Source organism: Cebus imitator, unplaced genomic scaffold (assembly GCF_001604975.1).
Source record: "Cebus imitator isolate Cc_AM_T3 unplaced genomic scaffold, Cebus_imitator-1.0 Scaffold222, whole genome shotgun sequence".
Taxonomy (NCBI): Eukaryota; Metazoa; Chordata; class Mammalia; order Primates; family Cebidae; genus Cebus; species Cebus imitator.
The window spans coordinates 2,853,782-2,875,139 of record NW_016107537.1 but is presented as its reverse complement, the minus strand read 5'-3'; the positions used below and the strand labels follow the sequence as shown (position 1 = coordinate 2,875,139).

The window sequence follows — 21,358 nt, the reverse complement described above, 5'->3', positions numbered from 1 at the left end:
CTGAATCAAACACAGGGCCCAGGCAGATGGAGCTCCAGGGACAGAGTAGGGAAAACCTTGGAATCTTACTTGACTGAGTGTGGATGGCCTTTTGGGTTGACTCAAGGTTTGAGGGAGATGGCAGAGGGTTAATTAAGGACCTCAGGGCAACTCCGTGTGGCTCTGTACTCAGCCCTCTCTCTACTGAACCTGAGGCCACAGCTCTGCCCTGCACCATGAGCCCCAGGCAGGAGGCTGTCGGCTCTTGACCCAGCTCCCCTGGGGCCTGGGGTGACATTCAGCTTCAGAGGTCACCCTGTTTTTCTTGGGCATTGACTCAAAGTCCTTTTAAGTGCAAAGTCTTTGTTCCTTGTTTTCTCCTTCTCCACTTCCTCCCCATGAAAAAAGCTGATGGCCAATTGTCACTGGGGCCCAGGAGTGGCTTCTTCTTTCCCTCTCACCTCTTTGTCCTTAGCTGCACCTTTCCTGGTCTTTATGAGGTGTGGCCATCTCCATGCTGGGCTGATTAGGGGTTCACTTCACATCCTTTGGGAGAGCTTGAGTTACCCCTAGTTGCCATTTCTAGCCTACCTCCCCATCCCCCCTGAGAATCAGGGATGCTGGGACACTGCTAAGTATCACCATTCAGCAGCCCAGGCTATAGAAGCTGAGGCAAGGTTTACATTCATCGTTCTCTACCCACTCTTTTTTCAGCCATGACTGCATATATCATTAACTGTGTTCAGTAAGGGCCAGGCAAGACCAGGATCTCAGAGTCAAAGTTGGGCACCACGTAGAGGCCAGAGTAGCACACGGCAGGGGTTGGGGACAGGTGGGAAAACTGCTACCCAAGGCCACAGGTGATCCCAGCCCAGATCCAGGGGCTAGAAGGGAGGAGTATAAGGCTGCCTGTCTTAAATAAAGGGCAGGGGGCTAGAAAGTGAAGGTGGTGGGTGGGACAGCTATTTTAAGCAGAGAGGTAGGGACACTTTCCTTGCAGTAAAACTACTTTGGACCTGAGATGAAAATGAAACCAGGTTGTCCCACGAAGGTCTGAGGGGAGTGTTCCAGACAGGGGGAACAGGATTGTAAAACCCCAGGGAAGTAGGCAAACCAGTGTGGCCAGAATGAACCCCAACAAGGTTCAGGTAAACCTCACTGAACTTCGGCTTTCTCATCCTGAAAACTGGAGTGATGCGATGTGAAAAGTAGAAATGACACATTGTATGTGGCGCATATGAAAGCTGACCCTCGGCAATGGCCTCTATGACCGTGCTTCTCTGGGCACACGCGGTGATGCTGGTCTGTAAAGACTTGTGACGGTCTTCTTTAACTGTGCCTTCCATGTGCAGTCATGGCCTCCTCCTCTCAGAACATTCCATGGCTCCCTTTTACCCAGATCAGCTCCATTGTTGGCTTCTGGGTCTTGCATTTCCTCCCCCACCAATCCTGCCAACTCCTGCCTCCATCCTTGTGATCCTTGGTCCCATCCTGAGCATCTTTCTTGGGGTTTTTCTCAGACACCCATTTACCTTCTGCCTTGGAAGGTTGTGCATGACATTTTTCTTTCTTTCTTTTTAAAATAAATTTCCTGGTTGTTGTTGTTTTTACAGTGCTTGTATATTGCTTTTAGTAATTAATTAAAAAAAACCAAAAAGTTCATTTTTTTCCATAAATCAGACTTTTTATTTGCCACTATTATAAGTCTGAACTTTAAACAGATTCTTGGACTGGTGGTTCATATCCATCAGGTCGTTCAACTTTAGCACCTGTCACGTCCCCAGTGTCTTTTCCAGAACTACTGCTCACCATGAAGCTCCATGAGTTTTCCCAATTTAAACTTGGGCTTCTTCAGCATTTTTACTTTTCTAATGAAGACATCATGGAGAGGATAAATAGATTGGCAAGCCTTTTCTATATCTTTTCCAATGCTGTCTGGAATCAATTTATTGACCACTTCTTTCAAGTCATTTGTCTGCACCTGTCGGGTCATGATTTCCATCATCTTCTTCCGGATTTGGCAGACCTGTTGGTGCTGAGCATAAGAGGTCTTATGTATCTGATTCTTGCGTTTTTTAGTAAAACCAACACAAAACAGACGAAGCAAATAACCATTGGTAGTCTTGATGTCAACATGAACTTCAATCACTCTCTGCCATTTTTTGACCATGGAACACATTTTGTCATGGATAAGATCCATGCCTGAAGTTAGACAGGCACTTTTTGCCCTGAACACCTTCAGTAATCAGCTTGAATTTCCTAAATGTAACTGCATCATTCTGCAAATCAGCAAGACTAACTTCAAACACATGACCCTTGAGGCCATCAGGTGCAATTTTGGTTCCTTGGGTCCTGGTGACTAGCGTCTTTCCAATCTTTCTTATATTGAACGTAGCGGGTGATTTCACATCATAGCAATCTTTCTTAGAAAATGGATCAACCACTTTCTTCTTGGCTCCCTTTTTGCCGCCTTTCATAAGGCACTTGTTCTTGCCAACCACCATGGTGCTGCTCCAAAAAGTTCATTTTTAATCAAAAAACAATGCAGACACACATGCACAAACTGTTTATAATCATTTGTTCCCAAAGAATTTGAGGCCTCAGCTGTAGAATTTAAGTCACTCAAGAAGATGGCTGCAAGCCCCGTTTAGTGACTGCTCTATGTCATGGGTCCTTCTGTAAGCCACGTACACATTTACCAAGGACGTGAAGTCTAGGACTTTCTAAGCCTGGCTACTTTCTAAATGGGTCACCTCAGGGTCCCAAGGATTGAGACTTCTGTGAGGCCAGGCGTTTCTGGCTTATTCCAAAGAAATTAGATCATGAATACACCCTTGTTGTTTTCAGGAGGTGGGAAGCAACATGACAACCACAACCCTGCCTCGCGCGTGGTTGGACTTTTATTTTTCTTGTAGCTGTTTCATTTTCAGTTGCCCACAAGTTGTTTGAGGGCTGTGAGCCTTGTTACCTCAGCTCTCAAGGGCCAGGTAGAGTCCAGAATCAACACACAGTTTCACTTGACTTTCAAACTAGAAGAGGCGCTCAGAGAGGAGCTTCACCACGCAGGAGAGAAATTAATTATATTTCATGGGAAGAGCTGATACAGTACATCTTTGTGCTCCTGGAAATCCATTGCCTGTTTTCTGAGAGACTGTTTTCCGAGTGTCTTTTTGCTGGTTCTGCCCTTTGAGTAGATTCTCTGTCCTGTCATGTTAAAGCCCAGCTGCCTGGCTTTCAGGGCAGGGTACGAGTAAGTTTAAAAAGTGTCACAGAACAACAAAGAGCCTGTCGCCCTCTCCCCTGCTGGAGGAGAGCAGAGCAAAATGCTCAGAAAAAAAAAGCACTTTGTTTCTTCAACATTAGTATTTTGAGTGTTTTGCAGCTGGGCTTCTTGCGTATAACCTCTACTTCTCAAGACTGAGGTGGTGTATTAGTCTGTTTTCACACTGCTTAATAAAGGCATATCCGAGACTGGGTAATTCATAAAAGAAAGGGGTTTAATGGATTCACAGTTCCACATGGCTGGGGAGGCTCCACAATCATGGTGGAAGATCAAGGAAGAGCAAAGTCACGTCTTGCATGATGGCAGATAAGAAAGCATGTGACAGGGAACTACCCTTTATAAATTCATCAGATCATAAGACTTATCCACTACTGGGAGAGCAGGGCAGGAAAAACCTGCCTCCATGATTCAGTTACCTCCCACTGGGTCCCTCCCATGACATATGGGGATTATTACAATTTAATATGAGATTTGGGTGGGGACACAGAGCCAAACCATATCAGGTGGTATATTTAGTGTTAATCTTCTTCTACATCAGAACTTGACAGATGATTCAAGAACATTCCAACAATACTGAACCTCACTTGCTTCATCTGTAAAATGGGAATAATGCCTACTTCACAGGGCCATTGTAAGGATAAAAGGGATTCTGTGAGGTAAAGGAAGTCTATGTGACGTCCCAGCACAGTATCTAGCATAGATAGAATGAGAAGGGTGAAAATGACTCCACTGTAGCCTTATGGGGCAATCACTCTGTGGCAGGACCACACTTCATCAGAACCTAATTTTATGTGGTTTGCCCACAAGGCAGTTTTAATTCTGTGATTATTATTGGGTGGGAGAAGTAAACTTATGTTTGGAAATGTTACTGATTTACTTATCCGTAAACAAAATCAGTTTAACCTTATGAAGGTAATTAAGGCTTCTGCTGGGAACTCCTTTGCTTCTGTCAACTGCAGGTGGTAACACAGCCCAGATAGTCTTGATGGGGAAGAGGGAAAGGTGGCCCGGCCTTCCAGGGTGGCTTTCCCCACAGGAGCAGGGCTGATGCTCACAAGTTTTCAGGGCTCTGAGGGTGGCAGGACCCCAGAAATCTAGGATTCTAGGACTCCTGTGGCTATTTTCAGAAGTGAAGCAGGTCTCCCAGACATGAAGGGTACCCATGGGCCTCTGTGGCTTGAAAATGTTATTGGGGCAAAACTAGTCATTCCACATTCAGAGCTAAAGTGCTTACTGCACATACTCCTGGGGGAAGTAACAGGACAGTCAGCTTTGGCATGACGGACAGAGGCAGAAGTAATTTGTGGAAGCAGGCTTGGACAGTGGGAACAATTCTGGAGATTTCACGGGGAAGACAAAGTGCTGGAAGACGGAGGTAGTGCAGAGGCCCTCAGTGGGGAAGGGCCTGGGGCCACACAAAGACAGGCTTTGCTTCCTTCTTGTTTTGCTTGGGGCTGAACTTACTTTCTCCTGTGTAGCTGATTCTCTGGTTTGTGTGCAGAAACACTGCCAACGCTGCCATTTAAATAAGCATTTCAGGAAGTACAAGAAAAAATAAACTGCAGGAATGAGAATTTATGGTGCAGAGTATTTAATGATACTAAGATGCAGAGTGGCAATTTAAGATGTTTATGCTGCCTCCCAGGGAATTTTTAGGTATACAGGCTAATTTTCAGAAGGGTTACTGGGGGGTGGGGAAGCATCTTTCCCCTACGTACAGTGAGATATAATCACTAGTACCTTGACATTTATTAAAATTTGGAAGAGAGATGGAAAAAACTCAGTCTACTTTATTGAAATCTTTTGCAGAAATATGACATGACCACTTTCAAATTGTTTTTTTTTTCCACCAAAATAATATTCTTGAACCAAAAGTTAATGTAAGGAATCAAAATTCTTACAGTGGTTATTCTGGTTAGGAGAAATATGACTGTTTTCCTCTTTTCAATTTTCTGTATATTTTTTAATTTTAAAGAAAATGTGAGTCCTGTATAATGACGGGGTTGCAAATTTGAAATGCGTTCTTTTTTTCTTTTTTCTGCAATAGGGTTACATGATGGAAAATCGAATCTCAGGCTTAAAGTGTGACACTGATGTGCTTGCCACTTTTGAAGGTGACAATGTTGTTATGCTTCAGGTAAGATTCGGGAAATGTTTTCAAGATCAAAAATTATCCAGAAGTCTGAAGTGTTTCACAGGTTTTGTCTTTATCTGATGGCTTTATTTAATTGGCAGGTGCTTCCTGTTAGGCACTTCATATTTGTTGCAGCTGAACAGGGAATGAAATTATTTCTCTCTTAGCTGATCGTTGACTTTGAATTTTATCTTTTTGGTTTAAGAAAACCACTTGAACATAGTGAGTAAGATTCTTCTACTAGGATGGCTATGCCCCAGAAGATGAACAGCAAAAGACATGAAAATCCAATTTACAAAAGAACGGGAATGGGTTAGCCTCCTTATGATCTAGGAAATGCATGTTAGACTGTTCTGCAATACCGTTTTCCATTCTCAATCAAATCGGCTCATGTTTTAAAGTATGTTGAAGTCCCCATGTTGGCACAGTGGGGTCCTCTTGCATGTTGCTGTTGAACTGTGTATAATTCTCCTTCTGGGCTGTATTTTAAGTTAGTAACAACCTGAAATACAGAAAACTTTAAGGCACAAACATTTTCACCAGTACATTATTCATTACAGCAATAATGTTGGAATCTAAATTTTCAACAATAGGAAAATTATTATACAGTATAAATCATGTTCTGGCCACTCTGTGGGGAATTATATAGATTTTAAAATAGTGCTTTCAAAGAGTGCTATTTTAACAGAAATTAAAAACTTATGATATGGTAAGTAAAAATGATACAAAAACATACAGTCATGCATTGCTTAACAACAGGAACATATTCTGAGACATTTGTTTTTTGGCCATTTCACTGTTGTGAACATCATAGAGTTCACTTACATAAACCTACATGGCACAGCCTACTCCACACCTAGGCTATTTGGTGGAGGCTGTTACTCCTAAGCTGACACCTGTACAGCATGATACCGGACTGAACACCGTAGGCTACTGCAACATAATTTTTGTTTTTTATTGGTACATAATATTTGTACATATATAAGGGATACATGTGATGTTTTATTGCATGGCTTGAATGTGTAATGATCAAGTCGGAGTTTTTAGGGTGTCCATCGCCTCGAGTATTTATCATTTCTGTGTGTTGGGAACATTTCAAGTCCTCTCTTCTATGTATTTTGAAATATGCAATACAATGTTAACTATAGACACTCTATTCTGCTATCAAACATTAGAACTTATTCCTTCTGTCTGACTGTATCTTTGTACTGATTAATCAACTTCTGTTCATCCCCACAGCCCCTCCCACACTCCTTTTCCAGCCTCTGATATCTATCATTCAACTCTTTACTGTGATGAGATCAACATTTTTAGCTCTCATGTATAAGTAAGAACACTCCATATTTGTCTTTCTGTGCCTGACTTATTTCACTTAATGTAATGACCTCCAGTTCCATTCATGTAGCTGCAAATGCAATGATTTCATTTTTTATGGCCAAATAGTATTCCATTATGTATATATACCATATTTTCTTTATCTATTTCTCTGTGTGATGGGTATTTAGGTTGATTCCACATCTTTGCTATTATGAATAGTGCTACAGTAAACATGTGGGTTCAGGTATACCTTTGATATATTGATTTATTTTTCCTTTGGGTAAATACTCACTCATGGAATTGCTGGATCAAAGGGTAGTTCTATTTTTAGGTTTTTTTTTTTTTTTTTTTTTTTTTTTTTTNTTTTTTTTAGTTTTTGAGAGACCTCCATCCTGCTTTTTATAGTGGCTGTATTAATTTACATTCCCACCAACAGTGCCTAACACAATTTTTATGTTTAAGTATTTGCTTATGGAAGCATACTGAAGCATAGAAAAGGTAATGTGTTGTGCTATGACATCACGATGGCAAAGATATTCCTAGGTCATAGGAAATTTTTACCTGGGGCACATGACTGTATAAAGAATGTGATCATGATTTGGGGTTTTTAAAAAAGGAGAATAGGGACTTCCAGCCTGCCAAAATGGAATAGCCCCATTCCTCACAGATCTTCCTCTTCACAATTAAACTTCCTGGACAAAACACAGCAGACAAGCATGGGAGGAGAAGACCCTGAAAGGGCGAAGAAGAAGGAGGCCACCTAGGGACTTTGGGACTTGAAGAATGAAACGGAAGTAAGGTCTCTGGATTTCCTTGTTGCCTCCCAGACAGGATACACATCTCCTGAATCTCTAACAGGTGCACACAAAATATGTTCCAAGAAAAGCCCAATCCCCTAGCCAAAGGACCAGGAAGATGGTGCCGTGATAACAGAAAATCTTCCTGGTGATAACCATGCTACACCAGCCAGACACAACACAAAACATAACCACTCTCCCCACCCCATTGACAATTTCAACCTCGCTGAGAGCTGATCTTCCGCTGGATCCCTGACGTAAGGAAGCAGGCAGAAGCAGGGGTAGTACTCCCATCCCCCACCCAGTGGCCTTAGTGGGGCTGAGTAGGGAGCTCATCTTTCCTCCCTCTCTTGGTGGAAGCAGATGGCGCTCAGATGCCCCACCAGAGTAGTGTCAGCAAGGCCCAGTGGTGAATCCACCTCCATTCAGCAGCAACAAGAGCCAATGAAGTGGCTTATGGTGGAGCCCATCAGCAGTGTACGTCATATCCCACCTTGGGTCAGCAGGGGTCCAGCAGGGAGCTGAGTCCCTACTCCCATCTGACATTGATTAGACTAACCGGGAAGTACTAGTAGGGACTAGTCACCACTCTGTGTTCTCCCCACCGCTTGTGTCAGTGGACCCAGTGAGGAGCTGAAGCTCTACACCCACATGATGACAAGAAACTAGAGCTAGTGGATGCTCTTCCCTCCCTGCCCCCCTCAACCTCCAAAGGGAATTTAGTGGGGAGTTGAGCCTCTAGCCTCACCTGGCATCAACGGAATGAAATAGGATGAAGTGGGGGAGTTAATATCCTTCTTCCTCCTCCCCTATTTTAGCAGAAGCCAGTGAGCAGTGGAGCTTTCACCTCATCCAGCATCAATGAGGCACAGTGAGGTGGTGCGAAATGGGGGTAGTTGGCCCTCTGCTTCCCCACTCCCTTTTCTGATGTCAGCAGGGCCAAGAGGGAGCTGAACTTGCACCTCACCTGTCTGCAGCAAGGGAATATGAGTCAGTACTCTTTTTTATCCAGCATGGTGTTGATGAGACCCAGTAGGAAGGTGAACATATACCCAAAAGGACCTTTTACTACACTTCACAATTAAATATCATCTCATAATATTAGATCTAAATACACTGGGTACAACAAAACATCACTTATTATAAAGGAACCAAGAAAATCACAACTTAAATGAGAAAATTAATAGATGCTGATACCAAGAAGAATCCAATGTTGGAATTATTTGATAAGGATTTTAAAGTACCTGCTATAAAAGTGCTTCAAAGGTACATAAAAGTGCTTCAAATGATCTTAAATTTTAAAATGGAAAAAATGTAAACAAAAGGGGACCAAATTGAAATGATAGACTTGAAAATATAATAACTGAATTAACACACTTGCAGTTTGACCCTAATAATAGAGTAGATATGATAGAGAGTGGAATCCGTGAATTTGAGTCCAGATCAACAGAATTTACCCAATCTGAACAACAGAGAAGAAAGAAAATGAACAGAATCACAGGTATCAGTGGAGCAAAACCAAAAGAGCTAGCATTTGTATCATTAGAGTCTCAGAAGGAGAGAAGTGTGTTGCTCAATGTATGTAAAGGAAATATTTCAGACAACTATATTTAAAAAGTTAGGAGGGCAAAGAAACCTAATGGAGGTAAGGTTTCTCCACTTCACTCAAAGTAGTAAAACATCAGTTCCACCAGACTGTGATGACATATATTACAAATTTCTACATGTAAAAAATAATAATGTGATACTGTGATGTTCTGGGGGAAAACCTGATAGAAATGAAAGGAGAAATAAACAAATCAATAATTATAGTTGGATATTTCAACACATTTCTTTCAATGGCTAACAAAACTACTAGACAGCAAATCAGAAAGGATATGAAAGAATTGAAAAACAGGCACTGCTTGGCCTTCAGGTCCCTGTCAAGCTGCGGACGTGCATCTCTGTGCCGCAGGATGGGATGTGTTAAAGTTGTTAAGAATAAAGCCTACTTTTAGAGATACCAAGTGAAATTTGGAAGACAACGAGAGGGTAAAACTGATGACTATGCTCGGAAACACTTGTTGATACAGGATAAAAATAAATGCAGCACACCCAAATACAGAATGGTAGTTCGTGTAACAAACAGAGATATCATTTGTCAGATGCTTGTGCGCATATAGAGGGGGATACGATAGTCTGCACAGCATATGCACACGAACTGCCAAAATATGGTGTGAAGCTTGGCCTGACAAATTATGCTGCAGCGTATTGTACTAGCCTGCTGCTGGCCCACAGGTTTCTCAGTAGGTTTGGCATGAACAAGATCTATGAAGACCAAGTGGAGGTAATTGGCAATGAATACAATGTGAAAAGCGTTGATGGTCAGCCTGGCACCTTTACCTGCTATGTGAATGCAGGCCTTGCTAGAGCTACCACTGACAATAAAGTTTTTGGCTCCCTGAAGGGAGCTGTGGATGGAGGCTTTTCTATCTCTCACAGTACCAAACGATTCCCTGGTTATGATTCTGAAAAGCAAGGAATTTAATGCAGAAGTACACCAGAAGCACATCATGGGCCACAATGTTGCAGATGACATGCACTGCTTAATAGAAGGAGTTGAAGATGCTTACAAGAACAGTTCTCTCAACACATAAAGAACAGCATAGCTCCAGACATGATGGAGGAGATGTATAAGAAAGCTCATGCTGCTGTATGAGATAATCCAGCCTATGAAAAGAAGCCCAAGAAAGAAGTTAAAAAGAAGAGGTGGAACCATCCCAAAAAGTCCCTTGCTCAGAAGAAAGATGGGGTAGCTCAAAAGAAGGCAAGCTTCCTCAGCGCTCAGGAGCGGGCTGCTGAGAGCTAAACCGAACAATTTTCTATGAGGATTTTTCAGATAAAGACAATAAACTTATGGACCGCAAAAAAAAAAAGAAGAAAGAAAAAGAAAGAAAGAAATAGAGAGAGAGAGGAAGGAAGGAAGGAAGGAAGGAAGGAAGGAAGGAAGGAAGGAAGAAAGGAGGGAAGAAAGAACGAACTGAAAAGCATAAGCCACAGGATTCAATTAACGTGTATGGAACGTTATTCACCCGGAATAGTATACATGTTTTTCAAGCACTTGTGGAACATTCTTCAAGATGGCCTCTATCGTGGGCCATTTTTTTAAAAATTGGCAAATTTAAAAGAATTAAAAAGATACAGAATATGTTTTATAATCATAATAGAGTGAAATGAGAAATCAAGAACCGAAAGAAGAATATCTCTAAATACTCGGTGTCGATGTGACTTCAAATAATACATAGGTTTATAGGAAATTTTAATGGAACTTTAAAAATACATAGAAATGAGTGAGCATGAACACACAACACATGGGATGCAGATAAAATAGTGCTGAAAGGAAAATTCATAGTACGAAATGCTTATTTTAGACAAGAGGAAAGATTTCAAATTATTCATCTAGATTCCTACCTCATGAAAATTGAAAGAGAAGAGCAAAATAAGTAGAAACCAAATATAAGAAAGGAAATAATAAATTTAAGATTATAAATTAATACAATTGGAGCCAGGAGAACAATAGAGAAAATCCATGGCTCTGAAAAGAATCCACAAAGTTGACAACACTCTAGCAAAAATGACAAAGATATAAATTAAGAAGGCTCAAATCACCAATATCAGTGAAACATAATATATTTCTAGAGTTCAGGCAGTCATTAAAAAATAATGAGGTTGCCAGACATGGTAACCTCTAATCCCAGCACTTTGGGAGGCTGAGGTGGGCAGATTACCTGAGGTCTGGAGTTCAAGACCCGCCTGAGCAACATGGTAAAACCCCATCTCTACTAAAAAATACAAAAATGAGCTGGGCGTGATGGGGCACATCTGTGATCCCAGCTTCTCAGGAAGCTGAGGCAGGAGAATCACTTGAGCTTGGGACACAGAGGCTGCGGTGAGCTGAGATCATGCCACTGCACTCTGGTCTGGGTGACAGAGTAAGACTTTGTCTTAAAAAAAAAAAAGGAATACTAGAAAACAGCTTTACATTTATAAATTGAGAACTTAGAAATAATGGACCAGTTCCTCAAAAACTGGAAACTATCTGACTCAACAAAGTTGAAATAGACAAACTGAATGGTCTTAAATCTTAAAGCCTATAATAAGATTATAAGCCTATATCTTAAAAAAAATAAACCCTTCATAATAGTATAAAAGTTCCTGAAAAAGAAACCTCCCAGCCTTGAAAGCTTGGAGAATTCTATTTACCATTTAAAGGTGAATTTTACACTCTCCTCTTGTTTCCAGAAAATTCTATTTCCAGAAAATAGAAGAAGAGAGGGTACTCCTTAATCATTTTAGAAAGCCAGTATTACTTTGATACTAAAAGTAGACAAAGATAGAAGAAAAAAACAATAAAACTACATACTAGTACTACTCATGAATGTAGATATAGAAATGTTCAATAAAATATTAACAAATTGAATCTGGTAATGTATAAAATGAATTACACGTGGCAACCTAGTGGAATTTGTCTCTGATATGCAGGTATGCTTCAACATTCAAAAATCAATCAAATGCAATCCACCACATGAACAGCTAAAGGAGAAAAAGTCATATGATCATGTCAGTTTACACAGAAAAAGCATTTGACAAAATCCAACAACCATTCATGATAATCAGCAAACTAGGAAAGAAGGGAATTTCCTCAACTTCAAAAAAAAGGGTCTACAAAACTTATAGCTAACATCATGCTTAATAGTGGAAGTATTAATAGTGAATGATTTTCCGCTAAGATTAAGAAAAAGGAAGAATGTCCACTGTTATTCAACTACGCTAAAAGTTTTGCTAGTGCTATAAGGCAGTAAAAATTAATTTAAAACATAGAGATTAGAAAGGAAGAAATAAAAACTGTAGCTTTCTGACAAAGTTGCAAAAGCAATCCAGTGGAGGAAGGATAGCCCTTTAAGCAAATAGTGCTAGAGTAATTGGACATCCACAGGCAATAAACTGAACCTCAACCTAAGTCTCACACGTTATAAAGAAATCTAACTCAAAATGAATTACTAACTTAAATATAAAATTGTAAAGCTTTTAGAAAAAAAGTTAGGAAAAAATCCTTGAGACCTAGGGATAGGGAAAAAGTTCACAGGCTTGACATCAAAAACACATTTCATAAAAGGAAAAATTGGTAAGCTGGATTTCATGAAAACTAAAAATTTTTGTTTTATGAAAGACCCTGTGAAGAGGATGAAAAGACAAGCTACAGCCAGGGAGAACGTATTTGCAAATGATAGCTTCAGCAAAGGACTTGAGTCTAGAATATATAAAGAGCTCTCAAAACCTAACAGTGAAAAACAAACAATCCAGTTAGAAAGTGGTCAATAAACATCAACAGGCATTTCACTGAAGAGAATATACCCATGGCAAATAAGGACATGAAAATAGGTATATCATTGTAGCCATTATGGAAATGCAAATCAAAACTCCTATGAGATATGACTACATTTCTATTAGAATGGCTAAAGTAAGTATTAATAACATGAAAATTCAATAAGCTTGGTGGACTGCACCAACATTGTTTTTCTGGTTGGGAGTCTGTTAAATGTTGTGTAAAGTGTTACGTGTGGGAGATAATAGATAAAGTGTGCATAGGATCTCTCTGCCTTATTTCTTCTGCTTCATTGCTACAGTTGTATTCGTGCAAATCCTATAATTGTATTTAAAGAACTTTTTTAAAAAGATATAAAACAAAAACCTATGCATGAGTAAGTTTAGAAAGAAATAGAGCAAAAATATTGGTATCCCTATGTTGTAAGGGCTCTTGATTTAAAAAGATCATTCTTTCCATTGTTATGTATCTTAAAAAGTGTATTAGAATGAGGACAGCTGCATGGTATTTAGTGAAAGCTCCTCCTTCCCTCTTAGCTTTTAGCAATATCTATAGGAAAGTACATTATTTGGGGGAGAATTGAGACTCATAATTTAACTTGGGCTACATTAAAAGTTGTCTGGTTTCTTTGTCTCCCTCCTGTTTAAATGTTGTAACAAAAACACTTCTTAAGAATAGTCAGTAATTCAGATGTTACACTAATTCACATTCTCCATCTCAGCTTGTGATCCAAGTGAGATTTTTTGACAGCTTTCTCTTTGGGAGTATATTTTAAACACAAGCATGTGATTCAACAGCACTTGACCCCAAAGCTGTGATTTAGTGCTTTAATTGCAAGCTCTAGCTTGTGAGTATTGTGGAAAGGCTGCTTAGTGTGTTGTGGGAATGCTCACAATTTCTAACTGAGAACTCCAGTGGAAGCATGGGGAAAAACAGGGACTTGTTTATCACATAACTGGGAGTGTGAAAGGAGGAACTCTGGACCACGAAGAGCAGGAATGTGCAGGGATGCTGGACTGCAGGGAGGCTGACACCTGGTTGGGAGAATGGATATCAGCACAGAAAGCAGGACACCCTATGCATTAAGAACACACACAAGTGCTCCAAGGCCTACGCTGAGGAAGGAACCAGGGCATGGTCCAGTTTCATGGTCTGCTAAGAAAGAGATCACCAGAGACCTTACGTCCAGACTGCAAGCCTTTTTTTCACCATTTTGCCAGACAGATATCTTCCAGACACATACTGGAAAAATGCTATCTCAAGCCATGGTCCAGCTGGAAACACTTCTTGTATAAGTGGTATGTGTCAAGGGTCCCCAAGATCATACCCCCAGGATGGATGATTCACTAGGAGAACTCGCAGGACTTGACATATAGTTGTACTCATGGCTATGATTTATTACAGCAAAATCATATGTAAAAAACACACATATATATACACACATATGTTTCTCTCTCTCTCTCTCTCTCTCTTTCACACACACACACACACATACACACACAATGCAAGATCAACAAAGGAAAAAGTCACATGGACTGAAGTCCATAGGAAGCCAGAAGCGTTTCCAAGAGTCCTCTCTCAATGGAGTCACGAAGGTCATGCTTAATTCCCCTAGCAACAAATTGTTGCAGTAACAGGTGAAATGTTGTTTACCAACGAAGCTCAGTAGAGACTCAGTGTCCAAGGTTTTTATTGTAGGCTGGTCATGTAGATACCCTGTGCCTAGCACATATCAATGCAGACTTTCAGAAGGAAAGCTAGTGTTCAGCATAAACTACATTGTGTGCTCAAATGGCTTAGGCACAGTGAGCCACCCTTATCAGTCAGGGAATGGTGGGATCTTCCCAAACCCAAGTTCCCAGATGCAGTCTCAGGATAGCAGTCTCAGGCCTTTCGTGTTAACTTTATTTTGCATATGGTGCCCTAAGATAAAGCATATGCCCTTCCTGATTGGCATTAGCGCTCTTCCCTCGTTAAGGTCAAATAATTGGAAGAAATAAAAAGCAGAAATAAGTAAATGACAATGTCAATGGCATCGACAGTGGGAGAGGAACCATCAGATGAGCAAGTATTTTATTACTTTCTGCAGAATGCAAACCGTGGAATGAAATTGAAATGAAATTGACAGGTCAACCTTCTGCAGTCTGAATGTTTATGTCTCTCCATGATTAATGCGTCAAAATCTACCAAGGTGATGGTATTAGGAGGTGGGGTCTTTGAGAGCTGATTAGGTTACCACGGCTTTGCCCTCACGGTTGGGGTTAGTGTCTTATCAAAGAGAGCTGCATTGCCTCTTACACCATCTGCAGACCCAGCAAGAAAATGCCATTCATGAACAAGGCAATTAGTCCTCACCAGACACTGAATCTGCCAGTAACTTGATCTTGGACTTCCCAGACTCCAGAACTGTGAGAAATCAATTTCTGTTGTTTATAAGCCACTCAGTTTATGTTATTTTGTTATAGCAGCCTGAGGTGACTAAGACACAAACTGAGTGGACACAGCCAGAGGTGGGGGTTGTTTCTTCTGGATGACCCTGTAGAGACACTGGGTCACAAGGATTGAGAGCAGGAGAGGGATTCAGTCAGAGAGCCATGCATTCCCAGAAAGGCCTATTTAATAGCAGGATGCCCTGTTCCCCACATCAGAGCACCTGACTACAGCATCTGCCACAGCTCCAGAAATCTGCACTGGGAAGAAAAATTAACAGCCTGGCTATGCAGTGCTTGATCCACTGGGGTGAGAGACTGAGACCCCTGAATGCATAGCTTAGTGCTGGGGAGGGCCAGCCTGCTTGTTTGCCATCAGTCAGCACCTGCTCATAGGAAGCCTGCCAGATGATTGCCCTGTGTTGGACCCAGAGTTTTCTGCTGCTGGGCAACCAGGGGTGATGCTTCCACAGTGATGGGAGGTGGTACTGGCTGCTTATAGTGATCCACTTGGCCTTCCACTTGTGTGTTGGAATCTCCCCATTTTGGGGAGGCCATTTTTCTCTGGGCTGGATCCTGCTTTGATTCTCCTTATTGAAGTAGAGATGGAAAGTTCAGGAGACACAGGGGATAAACTGGCCAGTGAGTTTCACAATATTCTGATATTACCTACAGTGCTTTCAGCTCTCTACTGGAAGGTGAAACTCTCTTGAGATCCTGAAGGTGCTAGGTTGCTGTCTCATGATTAAGGGGATGTACTGTGGCATTTCTGCAGGCTTACCATGTTTCCCTTTAAGCAAGATGGAAAGTTTTCTGACCCTTTTATTATTTGCCAGGGCAGAGGTTGTAGCCCCTTGGTGAAATTTAATTACACCCTCCACCAAATCCAATTACTACCCACACCCATGAAATCCCATTATAACTTTCTTTTGCTTCATTAGAGATACACCAAGACAGGTCCCTTCCTAATCCATTCTGGCAGATTCCCTAAAGAATGTTAGTTAGAGATTTTGCTTATATCGTTCATTACCTTGCAGTGCAAATACGCAAAGATGCAAACGACCTGCCATTAACTTGCTTAAAGACCAGGCAGGGGTGTCCACTTCCTGAGCGGTCTGGGTGGCTTCTGTCACAGAGACTTCTGTCTCAGAACTGTCTCTGGCAAGATGTGTGCCTGCTGACGGGAAGCCTGGCAGTAATACCATCAAGTCTTGTGTCCAGAAGAGCACAAAATATTTCTCCAATCAGAAGGGAGCATTGGGTTGTTTTGGTGCCAGGCTGCGGCGGGTGGCCAAGAGAACAAAACCCCTTCTGTACTTTTTCTGTACTTAAAACACTAGACTCAGCTGAGATGTGGTTTAGGGTAGGACAGACCTTTCCTGAAGGGGTTGGGGAGCCCAGCTGTTCTTCCCCTGGCAGGAATGCCTGAGCTGTGCTGTGGGGCTGGCTGGCTGATGTGTACTGCATACTAGCAGTGGGATATCAGCCCAGTGTAGTTTCTATCAAATTTGAACTAAGGAAGAAAATAAAACAGACCAAGTACATATCAGCTTTACTGTAAGAAAGGTGATTCCTTAGGGATTTCAGATTCCTGAGGGTATTTTTCTAAGGATAAGCAGAGAATGAACAATCAAGCATCATCAGACATTTTTGTTTTGTTTTTATTTTCAACTTTTACAATCAAAAATTCCAAACAGAAATTTCAAGACAGAAGTTGAAAGACTAGTACAGTAAACATCTGGGCACACCATCCACCTGGTTTCATCACACGCTGACACTTTGCCATGTCAAAATTTCTCTTTTTACCCTCATGCGTATGTTTGTGTGAGTGTGTATGTGTGCATGAAATCATTTGAGAGTAAGTTGCAGGCATCAAAACACTTCATCCCTAAAAACTTCAATGTTCATTTTCTAAAAATAAGGATCTTTTCTTATAAAATCATAATAACCATCATCACACCTAAAAAAAATGAACAATAGTTTTGTAGTATTATCTAAAAAAGTTTAGAGAAAAATCAACAGTATGAAAAAGAAGGAGCAAGAGGAACAAACATAACGACAGGCACTGGAGGAAGCAAAATAGAGAGACAAAAACTAATTAGTAACCCTAGGGATGTGTGACCACATTGCATCCATAAAGCAGAAACAGCCTGCTATGAGAAACAAGCATTCAGAGATCCATAAAGTGCCTGGAAAATTAAAAGTATACATTTGCAAAAAAAAAAAAAAAAAATCCAATGTAAGGGCTACAGAACGAATTTGAGAATACTTACCAGAATAAAGATTAGAAAGATAAGGAGTGGGGGTGGGATTTTGATGGAACTCCCTCCATCAGAATAAAGGGAAATTTCCATTCCATCCATTTTTTTTTAATGGATAATCAGTCTAAAATCTGTAACATTTCCAAGAAAGGGAGCAGAGAATACAGAGAAGCAGGTAAATCAGAGAAATAGAAGAAAATTCTCAAGATCTGAAGAAAGGCAAAAAAGCCTGGAGATTGGCAGGACCCATTGGAAAAGATTAGAGCCTGAAAACAACCTGGAGAATTTCAGAACATCAAGCAAGGACAAAGAAAGGCCTGAAAACCCTCAGGCCGGAAAACATGAGATTATTTACTAAGGGCTAAGAGTCAGATTGACCACAGATCTCTCAGGCAGCACTGAAGGAGGCAACAGCTTCTCAACTGTATTGTACCCTTATGTCCCTGGAGGTCTTGTTCATTTCAGATTTTGGGTGGGGGAATTCTGTATTTCCAGCAATCTCTTAGGCGATATTATGGCTGCTGGCCTATGGACCACACTGAGTGGCAAGGGCCTACAGATTTACAATAAAATGGAATAATACCTTTGAAGTTCTGAAGAAGGTTGCTTTGAATGCAAAATTTCACAGCTAGCCAAATTATTGATCAAGCATGAGGCAAGCTAAAGACGGATATTCAAATGCACTATAAGTTTATTTGCCATGCATTTTCTGAAAAATGTTCCTTGTGGATGAACTACAGAAAGCATTAAAGACATGAGGAATTTAAAAGACATGGATGCTTTCTGGAGCTAATCCAAGAGAAGTATGTGTAGAGAAATATCTGGGTGGTAGTGACATGACAAGCCGAGAAAACAATTAGTCCAAATTTGAACAGGAAGTCAGAAAGGTCAAAAGAATGACTTCAAAAAGGAAAAAAAATCTGTTCAACAAAAAGAAGCAGGAGATTCTAGTGATATGATGGAAAAGGCATGTTTCTTCTTGAAACAAGAGAAGGAAGAGTCCATTAAGACTCCAGGAAAAACAAAACCACTCAAGAAAAGCATGCTCCAACTACAGGCAAACTAAAGCATGACATGAGAATGTATTTGACCTTCACACCGGGAAACTTCTCCTAGCAGAACAAAAACTACTTAAAAATGGTTATTTCTGGAGTGACTTATAAAGGTAGAAGATTGGGTAGAGATTTTTGCTTTTTATTGAAGACTATTTAATAGGCCTTTTACTGTTTAAAGATCAAGTATATTTAAAACCATTAAAAATATTCTCTCCCTTTGACATAAAAAGTCAGGGAGGAAAGAAAAGGAATAAAAAGTGACAAAGAAAGGAAGGGCTCTTCAAGAGAACAAACCAACTCATGATACACACAAACCTACCCCATCCTCCAACATAACAACCCCCTTCACTCCCACAACTGGGAAGAATTCCAAATTATTCCCCTAGGCAAGCAGGCCATCAAGTATTAGAATGAGACCCCGGGACCAGCCTGTGAAAGGCAGTGGGTATGGATATGGACTGAACCTTGGGCTAAAGAGCTTGGACTCCCTGTGCTCCAGCAAGGAACCACGTAGTAGACCTAAAAGAACATTCTCACTGAAGCCCTAGCCTTCTGGCTGTAGGGTGAGCCCCAGTGATCAGCAGGTGAAGATGTTGAGATGCCAGAAGGAGAAAGTGCAGATACCCCTAAAGCAGAGGTGGAGGTTGGGTCCACCCAATCATGTGACATAAAGCATCAATTTTAAGGCCTGAGATTTGAATGGCAGGAGCAAGGGATGAAGGAGCGATTGGTGCAGGAGTGACAGGGCTGTGGGTAACAACAGCTCTGCTTCCCTGGAAGAGCAGCTACCTTCCTCTTCTGAGGGCCACCTGAAGAGAGGGAGCAAGCAGAGGGCTGAGGGCCTCACCCAGCAGAACCAGTGCAAACAGTTTAATGGACCTTGCCTGAGACCGGCAGACAGGAACTTACACCCAGAATTACCTCTGTTGATGGCAGAAAAAAAAACTACAGGGAGGTGTATAGGTGTGTGAAATGAGGCCAGAGAAGCAGGCAGAGGCCTGGCGAGTGAAGGCTGTCAAGGCTACGGGAGATAGGGGGGGCAGCCAAGCATGGGCCTGGGCCCAACTCTCAGCCTGGAGGAGGATGGTGGTGCCCAGGCCAGGGTGGTGGCATTGGAAATGAAGTGTAGAGGAGGGCTGGAAGATCAGTTGGGGGACAGAATTGAACAATGCATTCCCAAAATGTGAGCATTCTATTTTGGGGATGTGGAGGAACTTTTGATTTTAGAAAAGCTGACAAAGATAGTTTGAACAGACAAGTTCTGTTTTTCTCTTTCCAAATCCATTGACCCATATGCAAAGCTGGCATTAATTTTTTCAAAACCAGATGTTGCAGCATCTAAATATTTAAATTTTTCCTTAGGACTCCATGTATGAGATTCTGGAAAAGGGAGCCTTCTGGATCTGGGGCCTTTGTTTGTCTTTTCTTCTCTGCTCCCCAGAATTTGATTTTAATGTAGGTTTTCAAACTGGGGACAATGAGTTCTTGACAAGAATGTGTTAATTTTGTGCCTTAATTTTGATGATCATCTAAACGGAAGTAGCCTAGGCAGTATATACAGATCATCAGGATAACAACCATATGACCAGAGATTGCTGTGGGGGTTCCAGCCTTTGTCTTGCACTGCTAAGCCTGTCAGCACCAGAGAACACCTTCTTGATCACCAGGAACCAACCAGGAAGGAACAGACATAGGTTTTCTAGGATTAAAAAATATGTGTTTAGTGAAGGCCAAAGATTGGTATGATGTGCTTGCTGCTTGAAGAGGTGTCTTAGTCCATTTCTTCTTCTGTAACAGAATACCACTGTTACAGAACAGGGTCATTGATAAAGAACAGACATTTATTTCTCACAGTTCTGGAGGCTGGGGAGTCCAAAATCAAGATGCTGGCCTCTGGTGAGAGCTACTCTCTGCTTCCAATATGGCACCTTGAATATTGTGTCCTCACATGGCAGAAGGCGGAAGGGCAGAAATGAGTGAACCCCCTCCATCAATACTTTTCTAAAGGCACCTAATCCCATCCACAAGGGAGGAGCCCTCATGGCTTAATCACCTCTGAAATCTCCACCTTTTAATACTATTACATTGGCAATACCTAAATTTTGGAGCAGACACATTCAAACCACAGCCGAGAGTTTTATAGACCACAGGGAGATGTGGGAGAGGGACCTCTTTGCCCAGCCCTCAGAGGTATGAGTATAACTCCCCCAAAGGAACCGGCACAGGCTGGAAAGGACCAAGTTCATGCTGCAAAACGCAGTCTGTCACATGTTATTAGGGCTGTTGATTTGAATCTTATTGGTTTTGTAGCTTTGCTTGTATTTAATTTCATAGTTTAGAGTTGAATAATAGCTATAAACATAAGGTGTTTATATCTAGTTTTATGTTTGAACATGTTTGAGTAATGTTATAATTTGAAACAACTTAAAACAACATTGGGAGTTAAAGAGAATTGTTTTTCTTTCAGAAAGGGCTTGCACGGTACACCATTTATAAAAAAAAAAAAAACTTTGTAGGGTTTCTTTTTTAACATTCTGCCCATTGCCATTTAATTCTTTATTTTGTCACAGATTTAAGACCAGTTACTTTCTCTTTTCAATTGAAAAAAATTTCACAAGTAACATGTATTCCAACAACACTGGACAGTTTGTTGTCATCAGGGCTTGTGTGTATCAGGAAGCTTGCTGGAAATGAGGGTAATTTGGGGGTGAGGGAGAGGGCAGAGGGAGGCCAGGGGA

The 21,358-nt window shown here is 41.2% G+C and overlaps 1 protein-coding gene and 2 pseudogenes across 2 annotated transcripts in view; 2 read left to right on the top strand and 1 right to left on the bottom strand.

The window, feature by feature from the left end:
- Nucleotides 1-21,358, top strand: part of ACOXL (acyl-CoA oxidase like) — a 319,336-nt gene that overhangs the window by 165,395 nt on the left and 132,583 nt on the right. The window lies entirely within an intron of this gene.
- On the bottom strand, nt 1,657-2,487 carry LOC108318659 (annotated as a pseudogene).
- On the top strand, nt 9,451-10,416 carry LOC108318660 (annotated as a pseudogene). Its single transcript, XR_001831223.2, has one exon. The product of XR_001831223.2 is annotated as a 60S ribosomal protein L5-like (transcript).